The sequence below is a fragment of the Macaca thibetana genome, chromosome 4 (assembly GCF_024542745.1).
Source record: "Macaca thibetana thibetana isolate TM-01 chromosome 4, ASM2454274v1, whole genome shotgun sequence".
NCBI classification, from domain to species: domain Eukaryota; kingdom Metazoa; phylum Chordata; class Mammalia; order Primates; family Cercopithecidae; genus Macaca; species Macaca thibetana.
Window position 1 is genome coordinate 147532755 of NC_065581.1, and position 19358 is coordinate 147552112.

At 39.8% G+C, this 19358-nt stretch overlaps 1 long non-coding RNA gene across 1 annotated transcript; it reads left to right on the forward strand.

The window, feature by feature from the left end:
* The first annotated feature begins 451 nt into the window (after positions 1 to 451).
* On the forward strand, positions 452 to 17894 carry LOC126952163 (uncharacterized). Its single transcript, XR_007724810.1, has 4 exons — positions 452 to 729; positions 3326 to 3423; positions 16321 to 16414; positions 17743 to 17894. It is a non-coding gene; the product is annotated as an uncharacterized LOC126952163 (long non-coding RNA).
* Positions 17895 to 19358: the final 1464 nt, after the last annotated feature.

Sequence of the window (19358 nt, forward strand, 5' to 3'; positions counted from 1 at the left end):
TCTCCCCCCAACCCCAAGATATTTATGTTCCCTTAGGAAATGAATGCAGCAACAATATGTAAATGTACCAATAACTTCTGACCTCTTTCTTACACTGGTTTGCATTTTGAATATCATAGCTAAGACTCCATGAATTTTTATAACTCTATTCATGAGGGAAAAAATAATTTATTCCACTAAACAATCAGGACAATTTTGATTAAGTTTTTATTATAGAGTTACCCTAATAGAATTAGCTCATAGACATATACTGCAATAACCTCTTTACTTCCAAAGACCTACTGATCAATTATATTTTATTTTTAAATCATTTTCTATCTTAAAATGTATATGATCTTCTCCAATATTAATGATCATTATAATTAGATTGTTTTTCTTTATAGAGAAAGTTGGTGTGTTTGTGTGCGTGAGTGTGTATTCCTAATGTTTTCTGTGTAAACAAGCAAGAGCTTTGATATAATGCACATTACAGAACTTTGAAGAAATAAGTACAACCAATGGAATTTAGTAGAGTCAAGAAATCTAAAGGAAGAATACAGATACATCATAAAGGGGGAGCTAATATTGGGTCATATCCAAGAAAAAATGGAAATGTTGCAGACACAGCTTTCTGAACGAAGAAGGAATAACAGAATCTCTATGGGTGCCTCTGTACTTGACAAAATTCACATGAACTGGAAAATACAACTGATCTGAAAAAGCAACATGACATTGAAGAAGTAGTAATAGGTCAGATAATAATAATGGGGGATTTTTAATTCATAAGATACTGAAAGACACAATTTTTGGTAAAGGACAAAGAATTTTACCTTAGAACAGGGGTCTTTTGAAGCTCCAAAAAGCCTGCTGATAACTTAATACAACTTCTCAAAGTCCTGGGATAAATATGGGCCAAGGGACAAAGTAACGAGACCAGGAGGTAAGGGTAGAGGAATGCCATGGGGAAGAAAGTATTCTTTTATTTTTTTGTCAGCTTTAATTTTAGATTCAGAGGATACATGTGCATATTTGTTAACTGTTATATTGTGAGATGCTGAGGTTTGGAGTATGAATAATCCTATCACCCAGGTACTGAGCATAGTACTCAACAGTTTTTCAATCCTTCCCCTCATCCCTCCCTCTTCCATGCCCCTCTCCTCCCTTTAGTAGCCACCAGTGTCTATTGTTGCCATCTTTATGTTTGAGGAGAAAATATCCTTTTATTTTATTTTATTATTTTTTTGAGACAGGATCTCACATTGCTGCCCAAGTGGGAGTGCAGTGATACAATCATGGCTCACTACAGCCTTGACCTCCCAGGCTCAGAGATATTCTCACCTCAGCCTCCCAAGTAGCTGGGAGTACAGGTGCATGCCACCACACCAGGCTAATTTTTTGTAGAGATGGGTTTTTACCTTATTGCTCAGGCTAGTCTCAGACTCCTGGGCTCAACAATCCTCCTGTCTCGGCCTCCCAAAGTGCTGGAATTACAGGCATAAGCCACCACTCCTGGCCCAAAAGTATCCTTTTAAATGAAAAGGTAGCTAAAGAAAGAGAAGAAATAAGCAAATTCAAACTGGAACGGAAGGTACAAACCAGAAGTTAGCAGAAACCAAAAGAAGAAATTCAAGGACAATTTTGCAAAGGAATAAAAATGCAAATGCATTTTCTAAAAATTTAAAAATTTAAAAGAGATAACCAGGCTCAAATTCTGAAGGATTATTTCATAATCACAGAGCAAAAGGTGCAATTAGTGGATTAAAAAGCAAAGAATACCATGTCTTTGGTGGTTGTTTAGAGCATTTAGCATGGTGCCTTGAGCATGAGGACCACTCTGTTTTTTTGAGACTGAGTTTCACTCTTGTCGCCCAGGCTGGAGTACAGTGGCATAATCCAGGAGGAGCACTTTGGTTTCAAAACGTGTTCATTTGGCCGGGCACGGTGGCTCACGCCTATAATCCCAACACTTTGAGAAGCTGAGGCGGGCAGATTTCCTGAGGTCAGGAGCTCGAGACCAGCTTAACCAATATGATGAAACCCCATCTCTACTAAAAATACAAAAATTAGCCGGGCATGGTGGCATGCACCTGTAATCCCAGCTACTTGGGAGGCTGAGACAGGAGACTCGCTTGAACCCAGGAGGCAGAGGTTGAAGTGAGCTGAGATCGCACCACTGCACTCCAGCCTGGGCAACAAGAGTGAAACTCCATCTAAAAAAAAAAAAAAATAGTGGCCATTTGATTTCCTTTTTGGTCTTTACTTTGGAAAAAGTTAAAAAGATTTCCACTTTCAAATTGCCTTGAAGTAGATAGATCAAAGACACTATATTGAATAGGAATAACAAACACACTGATACTTCAGACCAAAGCAAAATATACTAAAAAGTAAGATAAAGATTTTAAAAATCTATCCTAGATTTGTGAAGAAACTTGAGAGTTTAATTGTAGGATCACTGACAAAAAGCAAAACATGTTTAACAAGAAAAAGACCTCATGGCTAGATTGTCCTTAAAATTCATTCATATGAAAAACCTCAGAGAAGACCTGGTCAGTAGATTTCATTTCCTGACTGGCAAGTAGGATCATCAGCCACATAAGCAAACATCCAGTTTGGGAAAAGGGACCTGGTTTTTGTTAGGCGAAATCCTGCCTGGCTAATCTAATGCCTCAGAGCAGTTTAAGAAATTATTTTCAAACATTGTGATCAAATGAAAACTACGTTCCTGATCGCACATGTTACTAGACTCAGCTCCATATATACAGTGATTTTAATAGACAAGGATCTTAATGTAGCGTAAACAAATATCCAAGACATATTACACTAATTTGTCATGAAACTGGGCCTGGAATCTTTTATCCATTTGTTCCTTCTTTTGCTTTTCAAATTTCTGCTTTAAACTTTACACACTCCAGATGCATCATCCCTAAGTCAACAGTGCCAACAAAATAATCTATAATAGTTCTGAAAAACATGTTCTCACCCATATTAAGAAATTCAAAGTGACCACCCTTTAAGAATCATGAGCCTGCCAGGCGCAGTGGCTCACACCTGTAATCTCAGCACTTTAGGAGGCCGACACATCTGAGGTCAGGAGTTCAAGCCCAACCTAGCCAATATGGTGAAACCTCGTCTCTACTAAAAATAGAAAAATTAGCTGGGCATGGTGGTGCATGCCTGTAATCCCAGCTACTCAGGAGGGTAAGGCAGGAAAATCGTTTGAACCCAGGTTGCAGTGAGCTGAGATTGCACCACTGCACTCCAGCCTGGGTGATAGAGGGAGACTCTGTCTCAAAAAAAAAAAAGAGAAAAGAAAATAATAATAATGAGCCTATAAATAACCCTTAAGGAATGGCAAAAGAAAAAGAAGAAAACAATTTTTCACTGGCAAGATGGCTGAATAGGAACAGCTCCGTTCTGCATCTCCCAGCAAGGCCAACACAGAAGGTAGGTGATTTCTGCATTTCCAACTAAGGTACCCGTTTCATCTCACTGGGACTGGTTAGACAGTGGGTGCAGTCCACGGAAGGTGAACAGAAGCAGGGTGGGTGTCGCCTCACCCGGGAAGTGCAAAGGGCCGGGAACCTCCCACCCCTAGCCAGGGAAGCCATGAGGGATTGTGCTATCTGGCCCAGATACTACACTTTGCCCACGGTTTTTGCAACCTGGAGACCAGAAGATTCCCTAACGTGCCTACACCACCAGGGCCCTGGGTTTCAAGCACGAAACTGGGCAGATGTTTGGGCAGACACCGAGCTAGCTGCAGGAGTTTTTTTCATACCATAGTGGCACCTGGAACCCCAGCGAGACAGAACAGTTCACTCCCTTGGAAAGGGGGCTGAAGCCACGGAGCCAAATGGTCTTGCTCAGCAGGTCCCACTCCCATGGAGCCCAGCAAGCTAAGATCCACTGGCTTAAAATTCTCGCCTGCAGCACAGCAGTCTGAAGTTGACTTGAAATGCTCCAGCTAGGTGAGGGGAGGGGCGTCCGGCATTATGGAGGCTTGAGTAGGCAGTTTCCCCCTCACAGTGTAAACAAAGCCGCCTGGAAGTTCAGACTGAGAGAAATCTAATGAAGCAAAGATGCTGGGGCCAGCCTGCCTCTCAAGATTCCTCCTCAGTGGGCAGGGCATCTCTGAAAGAAAGGTAGCAGCCCCAGTCAGGGGTTATAGATAAATCTCCCAGTTCCCTGGGACAGAGCACCTGGGGGAAGGGGCAGCCGTGGGCACAGCTTCAGCAGACTTAAACATTCCTGCCTGCCCGCTCTGAAGAGAGCAGTGGATCTCCCAGCACAGTGCTCGAGCTCTGCTAAGAGACAGACTGCCTCCACTATGGGTCCCTGACCCCCGTGCCTCCTGACTGGGAGACACTCCCAGCAGGGGTTGACAGACACCTCATACAGGAGAGCTCTGGCTGGCATCTGGCAGGTGTCCCTCTGGGACGAAGCTTCCAGAGGAAGGAATAGACAGCAATCTTGCTGTTCTGCAGCCTCCACTGGTGATGCCCAGGCAAACAGGGTCTGGAGTGGACCTCCTGCAAACTCCAGCAGACCTGCAGAAGAGGGGCCTGAATGTTAGAGGGAAAACTAACAAACAGAAAGCAGTAAGATAAACATCAACAAAAAGATACCCACTCAAAGACCCCATCCAAAGGTCATCAGCATCAAAGATCAAAGGTAGATAAATCCATGAAGATGAGGAAAAACCAGTGCAAAAAATGCTGAAAATTCCAAGAACCAGAATGCCTCTTCTCCAAAGGATCACAGCTCCTCAACAGCAAGGGCACAAAACTGGATGGAGAATGAGTTGGACGAATTGACAGAAGTAGGCCTCAGAAGGTGGGTAATAACAAATTCCTCCGAGCTAAAGGAGCATGTTCTAATGCAATGCAAGGAAGCTAAGAACATTGATAAAATGTTATAGGAACTGCTAACTAGAATAACTAGTTCAGAGAAGAACATAAACAACCTGATGGAGCTGAAAAACACTGCACAAGAACTTCGGGAAGCATACAGGTATCAATAACTGAATCAATCAAGTGGAAGAAAGGATACCAGAGATTGAAGATCAACTTAATGAAATAAAACAAGAAGACAAGATTAGAGAAAAAAGAATGAAAAGCAACGAACAAATCCTCCAAGAAATATGGGACTATGGAAAAAGACCAAATGTACAATTGATTGGTGTACCTGAAAGTGATGGGGAGAATGGAACCAAGCTGGAAAACACACTTCAGGATATTATCCCGGAGAACTTCCCAAACCTAGCAAGACAGGTCAACATTCAAATTCAGGAAATACAGAGAACAGCACTAAGATACTCCTTGAGAAGAGCAACCCCAAGACACATAATCATCAGATTCACCAAGGTTGAAATGAAGGAAAAAAATGTTAAGGGCAGCCAGAGAGAAAAATAGGGTTACCTACAAAGGGAAACCCATCAGACTAAGAGTGGATCTCTCTGCAGAAACCCTGAACCCAGAAAAGAGTGGGGACCAACATTCAACATTCTTAAAGAAAAGATTTTTCAACCCAGAATTTCATATCCAGCCAAACTAAGCTTCATAAGTGAAGGAAAAATAAAATCCTTTACAGACAAGCAAATGCTGAGCGATTTTGTCACCACCAGGCCTGCCTTACAAGAACTCCAGCAGGAAACACTAAATATGAAAAGAAAAAATTGGTACCAGCCACTGAAAAAACACACTAAAATATAAAGACCAATGACACTATGAAGGAACTGCATCAACTAACATGCAAAACAACCAGCTAGGATCATGATGATGGGATCAAATTCACATATAACAGTATTAACCTGAAATGTAAAAGGGCTAAATGCCCCAGTTAAAAGACACAGACTGGATAAATTGGATAAAGAGTCAAGACCCCTCAGTGTGCTGTATTCTGGAGACCCATCTCGCATGCAAAGACACACATAGGCTCAAAATAAAGGGATGGAGGAATGTTTACCAAGCAAATGGAAACCAAAAGAAAAGCAGAGGTTGCAATCCCAGTCTCAGAGAAAACAGACTTTAAGCCAACAAAGATCAAAAAAGACAAAGAAGGTCATTACATAATGGTGAAGGGATCAATGCAACAAGAAGAGCTAACTATTCTAAACATATATGCACCCAATACAGGAGCATCCAGATTCATGAAGCAACTTCTTAGAGACCTACAAAGAGACTTAGACTCCTACACAACAGTAGTGGGAGATGTTAACACCCCACTGTCAGTATTAGACAGCTCAACAAGGCAGAAAATTAACAAGGATATTCAGGACTTGAACTCAGCTCTGGACCAAGCAGACCTAATAGACATCTACTGAACTCTCCACCCCAAATCAAGAGAATATACATTCTTCTCAGAACCACATCGCATCATTCTAAAATTGTTGACATAATTGTAAGTAAAACAGCTCTCAGCAAATGTAAGAGAACGGAAATAGTAACAAACAGTCTCTCAGATCACAGTGGAAGCAAATTAGAACTCAGGAATAAGAAACTCACAGAAAACCACACAACTACATGAAAACTGAACAACCTCCTCCTGAATGACTACTGGGTAAATAACGAAATGAGGTCAGAAATAAATAAGTTCTTTGAAATCAATGAGAATAAAGACATAACTTACCAGAATCTCTGAGACACAGCTAAAGCAGTGTTTAGAGGGAAATTTATAGTACTAAATGCCCATATCAGAAAGCAGGAAAGATCTAAAATCAACCCTCTAACATCACAATTTAAAAAAATAGAGAAGCAAGAGCAAACAAATTTAAAAGCTAGCAGAAGACAAGAAATAACTAAGATCAGAGCAGAACTGAAGGAGATACAGATACAGGATTTTTTGAAGGAGAAAACCTTTCAAAAAATCAATGAATTCGGGAACTGGTTTTTGAAAAGATTAACAAAATAGACTGCTACCCAGACTAATAAAGAAGAAAACAGAGAATAATTAAATAGACACAATAGAAAATGATAAAGAGGATATCACCACTGATCCCACAGAAATACAAACTACCATCAGAGAGTACTATAAATACTTCTACGCAAATAAACTAGAAAATCTAGAAGAAATGGATAAATTCCTGGAAACGTACATTCTCCCAAGACTAAACCAGAAAGAAGTCAATTCCCTGAATAGACCAATAACATGTTCTGAAATTGAGGCAGTAACTAATAGCTTACCAACAATGAAAGCGCAGGACCAGATGGATTCACAGCCGAATTCTACTAGAGGTAGAAAGAGGAGCTGGTCCATTTCTTCTGAAACTATTTCAAACAGTAGAAAAAGTGGGACTCCTCCCTAACTCATTTTAGGAGGCCAGCATCATCCTGATACCAACACCTGGTAGAGACACAATAAAAAAAGAAAATTTCAGGCCAACATTACTGATGAACACCAATGCGAAAATTCTCAATAAGATACTGGCAAACCAAATCCAGCAGCACATCGAAAAGCTTATCCACCACAATCAAGTCAGCTTCATCCCTGAGATGCAAGGCAGGTTCAACATACGCAAGTCAATAAGTGTAATCCATCACATAAACAGAACTAATGACAAAATCCACATGATTATCTCAAGAGATGCAGAAAAGGCCTCCCACAAAATTCAACACCCCTTCATGCTAAAAACAATAAACTAGGTATGGATGGAACATATCTCAAAATAATAAGAGCTATTTATGACAAACCCATAGCCAATATTATACTGAATGGGCAAAAGATGGAAGCATTCCCTTTGAAACCCAGCACAAGACAAGGATGCCCTCTCTCACCACACTTATTCAACACAATATTGGAAGTTTGGGCCAGGGCAATCAGGCAAGAGAAAGAAATAAAGGGTATTCAAATAGGAAAAGAGGAAGTCAAATTGTCTCTGTTTTCAGATGACATGATTGTATATTTAGAAAACTCCATTGTCTCAGCCCACAAACTCTTTAAGCTGATAAGCAACCTCAGCAAAGTCTCAGGATACAAAATCATGTGCAAAAATCAGAAGCATTCCTATACACCAATAATAGAGAGCCAAATCCTGAGTGAACTCCCATTCACAATTGCTACAAAGAGAATAAAATACCTAGGAATACAACTTACAAGGGATGTGAAAGATCTCTTCACAGAGAACTACAAACCACTGCTCAAGGAAATAAGAGAGGACACGAACAAATGGAAAAACATTCCATGCTCATAGATAGGAAGAATCAGTATCTTGAAAATGGCCATACTGCCCAAAGTAATTTATAGATTCAGTGCTATCCCCATCAGGCTACCATTCACTTTCTTCACAGAATTAGAAAAAACTACTTTAAATTTCATTTGGAACCAAAAAAGAGCCCATATAGGCAAGATAATTCTAAGCAAAAAGAACAAAGCTGGAGTCATCACACTACCTGACTTCAAAGTATACTACAAGGCTACAGTAACCAAAACAGCATGGTACTGGTACCGAAACAGATATATATGGAACAGAACAGAGGCCTCAGAAATAACACTACACGTCTACAACCATCTGATCTTTGACAAACCTGACAAAAACAAGCAATGGGGAAAGGATTCCCTATTTAATAAATGGTGCTGGGAAAACTGGCTAGCCATAGGCAGAAAACTGAAACTGTACCCCTTCCTTACACCTTATACAAAAATTAACTCAAGACAGATTAAAGACTTCAAAGTGAGACATAAAACCATAAAAAAACCCTAGAAGAAAACCTAAGCAATACCATTCAGGACATAGGAATGGGCAAAGTCTTCATGACCAAAACACCAAAAGCAATGGCAACAAAAGCCAAAATTGACAAATGATATCTAATTAAACTAAAGAGCTTCTGCACAGCAAAAGAAAATATCATCAGAGTTAACAGGCAACTTACAGAATGGGAGAGAATTTTTGTAATCTATCCATCTGACAAAGGTCTAATATCCAGAATCTACAAGGAACTTAAACACATTTACAAGAAAAAAGAAAACAACCCCATCAAAAAGTGGGTGAAGGATATGAAGAGACACTTTTCAAATAAGGACATTTATGCAGCCAACAAACATATGAAAAAAAAACTCATCCTCACTGGTCATTAGAGAAATGCAAATCAAAACCAAAATGAGATACCATCTCACGCCAGTTATAAGAGAGATAATTAAAAAGTCAGGAAACAGGCTGGGCGCGGTGGCTCACACCTGTAATCCCAGCACTTTGGGAGGCTGACGTAGGTGGATCATGAGGTCAGGAGATTGAGACCATCCTGGCTAACACGGTGAAACCCCATCTCTACTAAAAATACAAAAATTAGCGGGGCGCGGTGGCAGGCGCCTGTAGTCCCAGCTACTCGGTAGGCTGAGGCAGGAGAATAATGTGAACCTGGGAGGTGGAGCTTGCAGTGAGCTGAGATCATGCCACTGCACTTCAACCTGGGTGACAAGGCGAGACTCCATTTAAAAAAAAAAAATGTCAGGAAACAACAGATGCTGGAGAGGATGTGGAGAAATCGGAACACTTTTACACTGTTGGGAGTGTAAATTAGCTCAAGTATTGTGGAAGACAGTATGGCGAGACCTGAAGGATATAGAACCAGAAATACCATTTGACCCAGCAATCCCATTACTGGGTATAAACCCAGAGGATTATAAATCATTCTACTATAAAGACACATGCACACATATGTTTATTGCAGCACTATTTACAATAGCAAAGACTTGGAACCAACCCAATGAAAGACTAGACGAAGAAAATGTGGCACATATACACCATGGAATACTAGGCAGCCATAAAAACGAATGAGTTCATGTCCTTTGTAGGGACATGGATGAAGCTGGAAACCATCATTCTCAGGAAACTAACACAGGAACAGATAACCAAGCACCACATGTTCTCACTCATAAGTGGGAGTTGAACAATGAGAACACATGGACACAGGGAGGGGAACATCACACACTGGGGCCTGTTGGGGGACGGGGAGCAAGGGGAGGGAGAGTATTAGGACAAATAGCTAATGCATGCGGGGCTTAAAACCTAGATGACAGATTGATGGGTTCAGCAAACCACCATGGCACATGTATACCTATGTAACAAACCTGCACGTTCTACACACATATCCCAGAAGTTAAAGTATAATAATAATAAAAAAAGAATAAGAAAAAAAGGTAAAAATAAATTGTAAATAAATAACTTGTTTCTAAGGGCATTGCAATACGTAAAACACTAAAAATGTCTTTCTGGCTGATAGAATAGAGACAAGAAAACTTAAATCAACTTCCAAAGTTTATCCCTGGAAGAAAGTGAATTACTGAGAATTAAATAATCAATGGATTGTCCCTGTTCCTTCTGCACATCGCTTAAGACAGTTTTCAGTGCCTCACAATTCTCTGTTGTGGTCATCTGGAATCATCCCTGTGGTTCTGGCCTCGGGGTAATAAAGAATAATTTTTGGATTAAGAAATGTCTCAAGAGCCTATTTGAAGTCTTTTACATACACAGGTCATTAATATGTTTTCACATTGTTTACATGGTTTGAGCTTGTTCAATAAAAATATAATGCAGTTGAGAAGAAACTCTCCTCCAGTTGGAAAGGATAATGAATGATGTAGAATAAAGTTATTATATTCAGAGCAAGGACTTCCAAGGTTGACAGTTACAGTTAGAGAACTAAGGACTATACATCTCCTCCCTACCACCTCGCTTCCTGATTGTATGTAAGTGAAAACAAGTCAGACCAAATTGTGACACACATACAAGCAATTTATTTACAGGCATGTACAGAAACAACCATGCAATCTTTTCCTGTAAGCAAACATTCTCTTGACACAAAAAGAACTTTGGACAAGTTGCTCCTCCCAGTAAGTACATGGCAAAATATGAAGGAAACTGCCAGAAAATTAACCTTGCAGTGTGGCAATTGAGAGCTGGCTAAAAAACGCACACCTATCTAGGCAAAACAAACCTATCTAGGCAAAATCAATGGTTGTTTTGAAAGTTGGTTAAAGAACAAAAACCCATCTAGGACATAAGCCTATGCGGGCAAAATCTCCTTCAGAGGTTTCCAAGGAAGTGACAGCAGTTTTGGGGAAACAGAACTAACTAAACTCACTCAGTCTGGATCTTCTTTTCAAAGGGTATTGGGGGTGGAATGAACAAGTCATTAACCTCAGTTACATTTTTTTCAAAGCTCAACTTTATCACAAAGATAAAAATACAGAAAAACCCCAAACTATACACCTTCAGTTATTTCAAGTGTGTGTCTGCATGTTCCACATTGGCAAGATGGTATCTGTTTTATATTTATAAGCTGATCATATACATATAGAAAAGTTATCACATTGATTTAGCCTCAGTGATTTTTAAACTGGAAAAATCATGCTTCAGATCATTTATGTGACAAGAAGAGAAGTAAATACAAACCAGAAACAAACTGGCAACACAAAACTAAAGAATATAGCCTTGATCTTCTTGTTCACATGTAGTTACTATTTAACTCGACCGCATGTGGTATAAAATGGAGTGTTAATTTTAAATGCTGCGTATTTATATCGTAGTTAAGAAGTGACATGACTCAATGATACAGAAATTAAATGTCAATTTCTCTTTACATTTCTTGTTTTAAACTCTGCTTTGAATACTTAGAAGCCATTAGACAGATTCTGAACATCAGACATCTCATTTTCTAAGGAATGAAAAAAAAAATCTGGGTTTTCACTGCTTTTCCATTGTAAATGTATAGATTGAGGTCGTTGGCAAAGAACAGAACAAGATTTTTTATTAGCCGACAATGAGATTCACAAACTATGTGAATCGACAAACAGAGCAGGCATCTTTTTCAATGATACTAAACATTCACTTTGGAGCACAATGTGCTGAATACAGAATCACATGGGTCAACTTTACTAGATTTGCATAGGAAAAGTGTCTCCTGCTGATGTGCATAGGAAATCCTCCTTCAATATTAAGCCTTAGTGCAGACGCTTTGGGGAAAACTAGAAGTTTTTCCCATTTAAAATAAAACAGCATTTTTCAGTGCCTGCTAAAGAGTTATGCCATTGCCTGCAAAGCCAGCTGCAAATAATCACATTTTTTCCAAGAGAGAAGGGAAATCTGCACATCTGTCAGTAGTAAGATGATAAGTTTGCATCTTCTGGACTACAGCGCACAGACCAATCTTTCCTAGTTCAGCAGGGGAAGAAACCCACTTGATAACCTGCTTTTTGACTTACCATTAACTCAGGAATGGTCATCCTTGGGACTCTCACATGTGCTTACATAGCAGATGCTGAAAGAGCTGGACCAATAATAACCAATATTAAAAGCATTTGTTATGGTGTCTGGCTCTGTTCTAGGTGCTTGTTATGTATTAGCCAGTTTAACTTTTATAATAACCCTATGAGGTAAGTGCTATTCTTATTTCCCTTTGACAGATGAGGAAAGAGAGACAGAAATAAAGCAACATGCCCAAGATCAGTCTTCATAAATGTGGGATGTGAACCCAGGTGATCTGGAGCCACAATCTGTACGATTAGCCACTGCACAGTTCCTGTGGATTCATACAGTGACTTTTCTTTTGTCAATACTGCCTCTGCAAATTCTGTTGTCAGCTCCTTTCCTTGCATAATCTGTGCCCCATCTTCCTCCTTGAATAAGATCCTGGGCAGGTTTTACAGCCTTTCTGCTAGAGAATAAATGCCTTCCAATAACTTTGAGGCATAAGAACAGTCATCCTTAGGTAAATAATGCATGAAGTATAATGTAATATTAACTTTTTAAAGCTCCAAACAAGCATCTTCTAGCACCTAGCTCCCCCTAGCTACTGGCTTGTGCAGGCCTTGATCTGGAAGAGGAGCCTTGATTGTCTGCTTCTCTGTTTATTCTACCAATTCCTTCTGCTCCCCCCTAGAGGCTTACCCCTATGGCTTCCCCTCTCAGAGATTGTCAGTTTGGAAAGGAAAGTAGGTAAGGGAGGCCTTTCTTGCCTGCATTAAGCCATTTGCTCACTCTGGCCACACTGATGCTTAAAACTGACTTGGTCTCTGGGGTGGGTTGCTGTGAGCTCTAGGAGAACTCCATGATCAGGCTAATACCCAGAAATCCCCTACGCAGGTTATACCTTCCCAGTAGCTTCTTAAAGCTCCCCTTTGGCTCTGACTCAGTAATCCAGCTCCATAGACAATTTTTTTTCTACTTTGAACTTCTCTCCAGGTAGCCCTCCTGTGCCAAATCTTCTTTAAATGTTCCAAGTCAGCTCTCTCTTAAGCCCACCATGAAAAAAATGCACCCATTTGTCCTATCACTGACAGGGCTGCAGTTATCTCCTAAGCCACTGCTTTCTACTCTACTCAATCCAGTGGGCTGGATTGGGGTCTCCTGCAGCAACTCTCCATGAAAGGAGGAGTTAGCCCCTTCATGTCCTCATGTTACTATGTCAACATAACCACCACTGTCTTGAGACAATTCTCTAATTTCCAACTTCAGCCTCTTTGTAAGATTTGGGCTCAATGACCTCAAAGGACTCTCCTAGCTTCTACATCCTTGATTTTTAGCATCTTTGGAATCCATAGTTTTATGGCGCTGCCAGGTGCTGTACCTCCTCACTCACCTGGGCCACAACTCTTCAATGTGGAGAAGTCACAGCTGTGCTGTGTGTGTGGCTGGCTGAAGAAATACTTTCTGCTTTCAGCTTGCTTCTGTTGCATGTTGGGTTGTCCAAAAGCAGAAGCTGAAACAGAGTTTGACATACAAGGAATTATTAAGGATCAACACCTATGGAAGAGAGAGGAAAGAAGTAGTATTGGGAGAAAGGAAAAGTCTTTGGTGCCCGTATAACAAAGCTTTGGTCAATCCCCGGGGAGGGGGTGCTCAGAAGCAAATATTGCTCATCAGAGTTGACCCACATCACACCAGAATGATCAAGCCTCTATAGCCCCATCTTGACCAGGTCGAGCCCTTGAGTGAGGCCACTCTTGGCAGTTGAGGCAAAGCCTGAAAGAGCAGCTGGAGGCTCTATGTGGCAGTTGGGCAGTGTATGCTGTGTCCAGCACACTCTGCTTACTTAGAGTGGACACATTCATTCTCTGTCTGCTCCAGTTATACTGGAAAGGAGAATATGGAATGTGGAAAGACAGGACCCACTTCTCTTTTTATCCTGGAAGTCATCAAAAGTGCTCAACCAGTTCAAATGGGGTCAATAAGCTTTGTGAGACGTGGGGTCTGTTTATAGTCAGATATCCATTTCCAGAATCAATGGAGGACAAAGAGAATCCACCCAAACTGCCATAAAGAATTAAGCTATTTCCTACGATGGTGAATGGTAAGAACCATCATAATTGGCAACCCCATTTGCACTCTCCTGCCTCTCCTCTCAAATTTCAGACACTATTTGGGTGGATGTGAGTGAAGAATTATCAATAATAGGGGAAACTAACTATAAAATACAGCTATATCCTATGTTATCAGAATAGTTTTTGTTCTATTTCAATCCTACTTACAGTCATTAATTTCATATTAGAGCCAAATTATTTAACACCTATAGCTAATTAAAAGACAATTTAACCTATGGAAAGAGTTTAGGCAGCTCTGGGGGTGACTTATGAGAGTGTTGCTTTCTGAGGATATTCAGAAAAAAAGTAAAAGATAACAGGGTAACATCAAAGCCAGCTAGAGCTCTGATTTAATTACAAGGCCAGCTCCATACCTGAGAGCCAAATGGAAAGTTATCAAGGAAGATATTAAGAAAACAGCCTCAGGTATCCACTTTCCTGGCTCAAGAAGAGTCACAAAGCCCCAAACTCTATCTTTCCATATGTTCACTTGAGTCACCCAAGCTGTGAGTATGGAAACAGATAGACTGTCAACTCTTTACCCTGAGCTATTTATGGAAAACCAAAGGAGTAGGTGATGCTGAGTGAACAGGTGGATTTTAGTAAAATATTTCTCTGGCTGCTTTAACTTATGCAAAATCCAAACTGAAGAAAGCAACATGATGCTAATTAAAGCTGTAGCTCAGAGCTTGCCAAAACTGCTGGCTTTGATGAATGAGCCTTTCAAAGCCTCCCAAGCTCATGGATGATCTACCAGTCAGCACGCACCTCATTCAAAACCTCTCTAATCAAAGAGACTTATTATGTGACCAAGAAGTAAATCTTAAATTATTTTAAAAGAATAACTACAATGATTACTAAGCCACATTTATTTTTGAAAATCCGAAATTGTCTAGACACTTACACAAAACCATCAAAAGATGTAGAACCCTCCAGACTTTCTGTGACACTATTGGATAAAATCCTAATAACCTCTGCTCCCATCTGGTGGCTCTGAGAAACAAGCAGTTGGTCTCTATCAAGGCTTTAGGGGTATTTGATGGCAGATCTAGTCATTGAAGATCCAAAGATTGAGGGACCCAGGGAGACTGAACTATTCAGGAATTTCAGATCAAGAGCAAAAAATGACAATGTGAGGTCATTTGTTCTGGAGTTGAATGTGCTCTGTCTACTTAGTCCACAGGCCAAGTGTGGGAGACATTACTAGTGTTTACTAAAAGAATGCCCTTCAGGTTGGTGTGGCCAGATGCCTAGGTCTAGACAATGAAATGTGAGTAGAAACGCCCTGTGTCATTTCCGAGCTGAGGTGGTGGAAGCCTGTTAGTGCTTCTCCTGTTTCGTTTGTTGGCTTCCGCAGCGACAGAGGTTTTGTGTTTCAGATGGTACAATGGAATATGGCTGTGCTTCCATCAGCCTGAATTCCTCATTCTCCGGATTCCTGTTGCCCCTCTCTTACCCACATGTAACTGTTCTCTGGAGGTTGGTGAGATCCTTCATATCTGATTTTATAAATTTTCCATGTTAACATTTGTCCATAAACACATCACACTCTTTTGCATGTGCTTAAGCTTTAAATAAATGGAATCTTACCATGTATGTCAGTCTGTATGTTGCTTCATGTTTTTTGATATTTGTCCATGTCATTCCATGTAACCATGTAGGTCTTACAAGATTGAATGAATACACCACTATTTGTTTTCCTACTGATGGTCAACTGGGTACTCTTAATTTTGGCTGTAATAGGCAATACTGTAATACATAAGCTTATATAGGCCCCTGAACTTAGGTGCAAGAGTTTTTCAGGAGTTTGTACTTCAGAAGTACAAAGGGGAATCTTTGGATTGAAGTATATGAACAGCCTTAGCTTTACTAAACCAACTAAAAATATCTAACATTTGTATAGTGTTAATTCTGCAGGACAGTGTGTTTAAAGCTTTACATTTAATCCTCACACAAACACTTTGAATTACTTTAGAACAGGATCTGGCTGGGTATCAAGTAAGCTATATGTAAGTTTTGGCTATCATTGTCATTTCTGTTTCACAGATGAGGAAGTTGAGGCACAAGTATTTGAAAGAGCTTGACTGTCACACAGCTAGCAAGAGGGGAAGGCTTCCTCCAGAGTCCATGCTCTTAAAAAGTAAGCTTTCCTCTTGCTGGGCTCCAAAGGCCATGAAGGAGAATTCCCCTTTCTCCAAAGACTTCCAAAACTTTTGCCAATCTTATGTATATGAGATTACTGAATTATTTTGATTATTGAATTATTGTCATGGGGGTTTGTTGTACAGATTATTTTGTCACCCAGATATTAAGCCTAGAATCTATTAGCTATTTTTCCTGATTCTCTACCTCCTCCCACTCTCTGGCCTCCAATAAGCCTCAGTGTGTGTCGTTCCCTTCTATATGTCCATGTGTTCTCATCATTTCGCTCCCACTTATAAGTGAGAACATGGGGTATTTTGTTTTCTGTTTCTGCGTTAGTTTGCTAAAGATGATGGCCTTCAACTCCATCGATGTTCCTGTAAAGGATATAGTCTCATGCCTTTTTTTGTGGCTGCGTAGTACTCCACGGTGTATATGTATCACATTTTCTTTACCCAGTCTATCATTGATAGGCATTGGGGTTGATTCCATGTGTTTGTTATTGTAAATAGTGCTGCAATGAACATACTCATGCATGTGTCTTTATAATAGAATGATTTATATTCCTTTGGGTATATACCCAGTAATGAGATTGTTGGGACAAATGATTGCTGCTTTTAGGTCTTTGAGGAATCATCACATTGCCTTCCACAGTCATTGAACTGATTTACTCTCCCACCAGCAGTGTATAAGCATTCTTTTTTCTCTGCAACTTCACCAGCATCTGTTATTTTTGACTTTTTATTAATAGCCCTTCTGACTGATGTGTGATGGTATCTCATTGTGGTTTTGATTTGCATTCCTGAAATAATCAGTGATGTTGAGCTTTTTCTCATATGATTGTTGGCTGCAATACAAACTCTTTTTAATGTTGATCTTTATACAGCAAGCTTGCTGAACTATTTTATCACACCTAATAATTTGTCAGTAAGGTCATTTGGATTTTCAACATACACAATAGAGTACAATCTTTGTAGAAAATGTTGTCTTTTTCACATTCTTATACTTCATTTCATTTATTTGTCTTATACTGGCTGTGACTCCCAGTGAAGTCTTGGACTCAGAAAGCAGAAGAGACATGCACAAAGTCACCCAGATAATGACAGAGAACCCAATGTTGAATACCAAAATCTTGTCTCTTTCTCACTATATAAACATTGAAACACTTTTATCGCAAGAATTCCCTTTAGTCTTCTGTTAGATTGTTAGATCTGTTTTAAATGACTGCACAAAAATTTTAATTAAGGGTGTGATTACCCAAACGTTAAAAGTAGGTTGGTTGATAATGAAGTAGTAAAATTAAGATAGTTCTTTTTTACATTTTAGTTGTTACAGGAAACTATCATTACATGCTTCAAGTCACATTGCTTAGCAACAGCTCTTCAAAATTTTCAGTTATCAGCATGATCACAAAAAGAGGATAAACTGCAAAACTAATCTACACAAGCTAGACACATTTGCATCTGGAAATATATGAATAAAAACCTAATTGTTTTAAAATATAGACATTGTCCTTGTGGCATCATTCATTTCTGAGATATTGTAAAGCTAAAGCCCCGCATTAGTCATATTAAAAAATTGTTCTCTATTCATATGTAGCACCATATATGTAGACAGTGGCTTTAACATTTTAGCCCTTACATTCCAAATTTTAGGCAGAGGTCACTTTACTCTGAATTGAAAAATAGAAAAATGACCAAGGGCCTCCAGTCCTTCCCTCTTGGGCATGATCTGCTGCTATGTCTAAATGTTTGTGCTCCCTCAAAATTCATATGCTGAAATTCTAATCCCGAAGGTGATGGTGTTAAGATGGGAGCCTTTAGGGCATGATTAGATCATAAGGGTGGAGTCCTTATAAATGGGATTCGTGACCTTATGAAAGAGGCCCGAGAGAGGTCCCTTGACCCTTCCACCATGTGGATCATAGTGAAAAGACAACCTTCTATAGACCGAGAGTGGGCCCGTAATAGACAGTAAATCTGTCAGCACTTTGACCTTGGACTTCCCCTCTAGAACTGCAACACATAACTTAGGTTATTTTGTTATAATAGCCCAATACCTGCCTCTGGCATAATATTGGCACATTGTAAGTGCTCAGAACTGGACTAGGCTGCATGTCCCACTGTTAGGACAAGACTGCATGTCCTACTGTTAAGTAGATTCAGCCTGGGTTGCATTTTGGAAGGGAGAGAAAGAAACCCAAATAGCCATGCTTTTGTAACTACTTTTAATGACTGCATATTAGGAGTGTCATATTAGGTACTAGGGTACACAGATGAACAACTATTGTCCCTGCCTTCAAACAGCTACAGGTCTAAGACTCAGTCTGAAAAACACTCTAAATACTGAGTTATGAGTACTTTAGTAGATGCGCATCCAAAGTGGTAGAGAAACAAAGAGAAGGTACCACCTAACTCAACTCAGCTTGTTTTCCCCAGGAAGACTGGAACTCTGTGAGTAACTAAACCTTAGTAAACTGGATAAGTTATCAACAAGAAAGTAACATTTACAAACATATAAAAATAAACAATTGGCACTTTAACACATAAAAGCTCTTACAAATCAGTGTGTAAAAGATTGACTTTCCTATTGAAAATGGGCAAAGGATATGCTCAAGCAATTAATAAATAAGTGGTCAAAAACCAGGGAAAAGGTGTTCAATCTCACTAATCATTAATTAAATATAGAATCAAGCATCAGTGGTATTATTTTTATCTTTCAGATTGATAAATACTCAAAAGATTGTTACTGCTCAGCAACAGCAAAGACATTGGGAAGAGTGGGTCCTCTCATTCGTTGTGTACAAGAATACAAATTGATACAAGCTTTCTTTTTCTTTGTTATTTTATTTTGTTGTCTTAGAGACAGAGTCTCACTCTGTTTTCCAGGCTCCAGTGCAGTGGTGGGATCATGGTTCAATGTAGCCTCAACCTCCTGGGGCT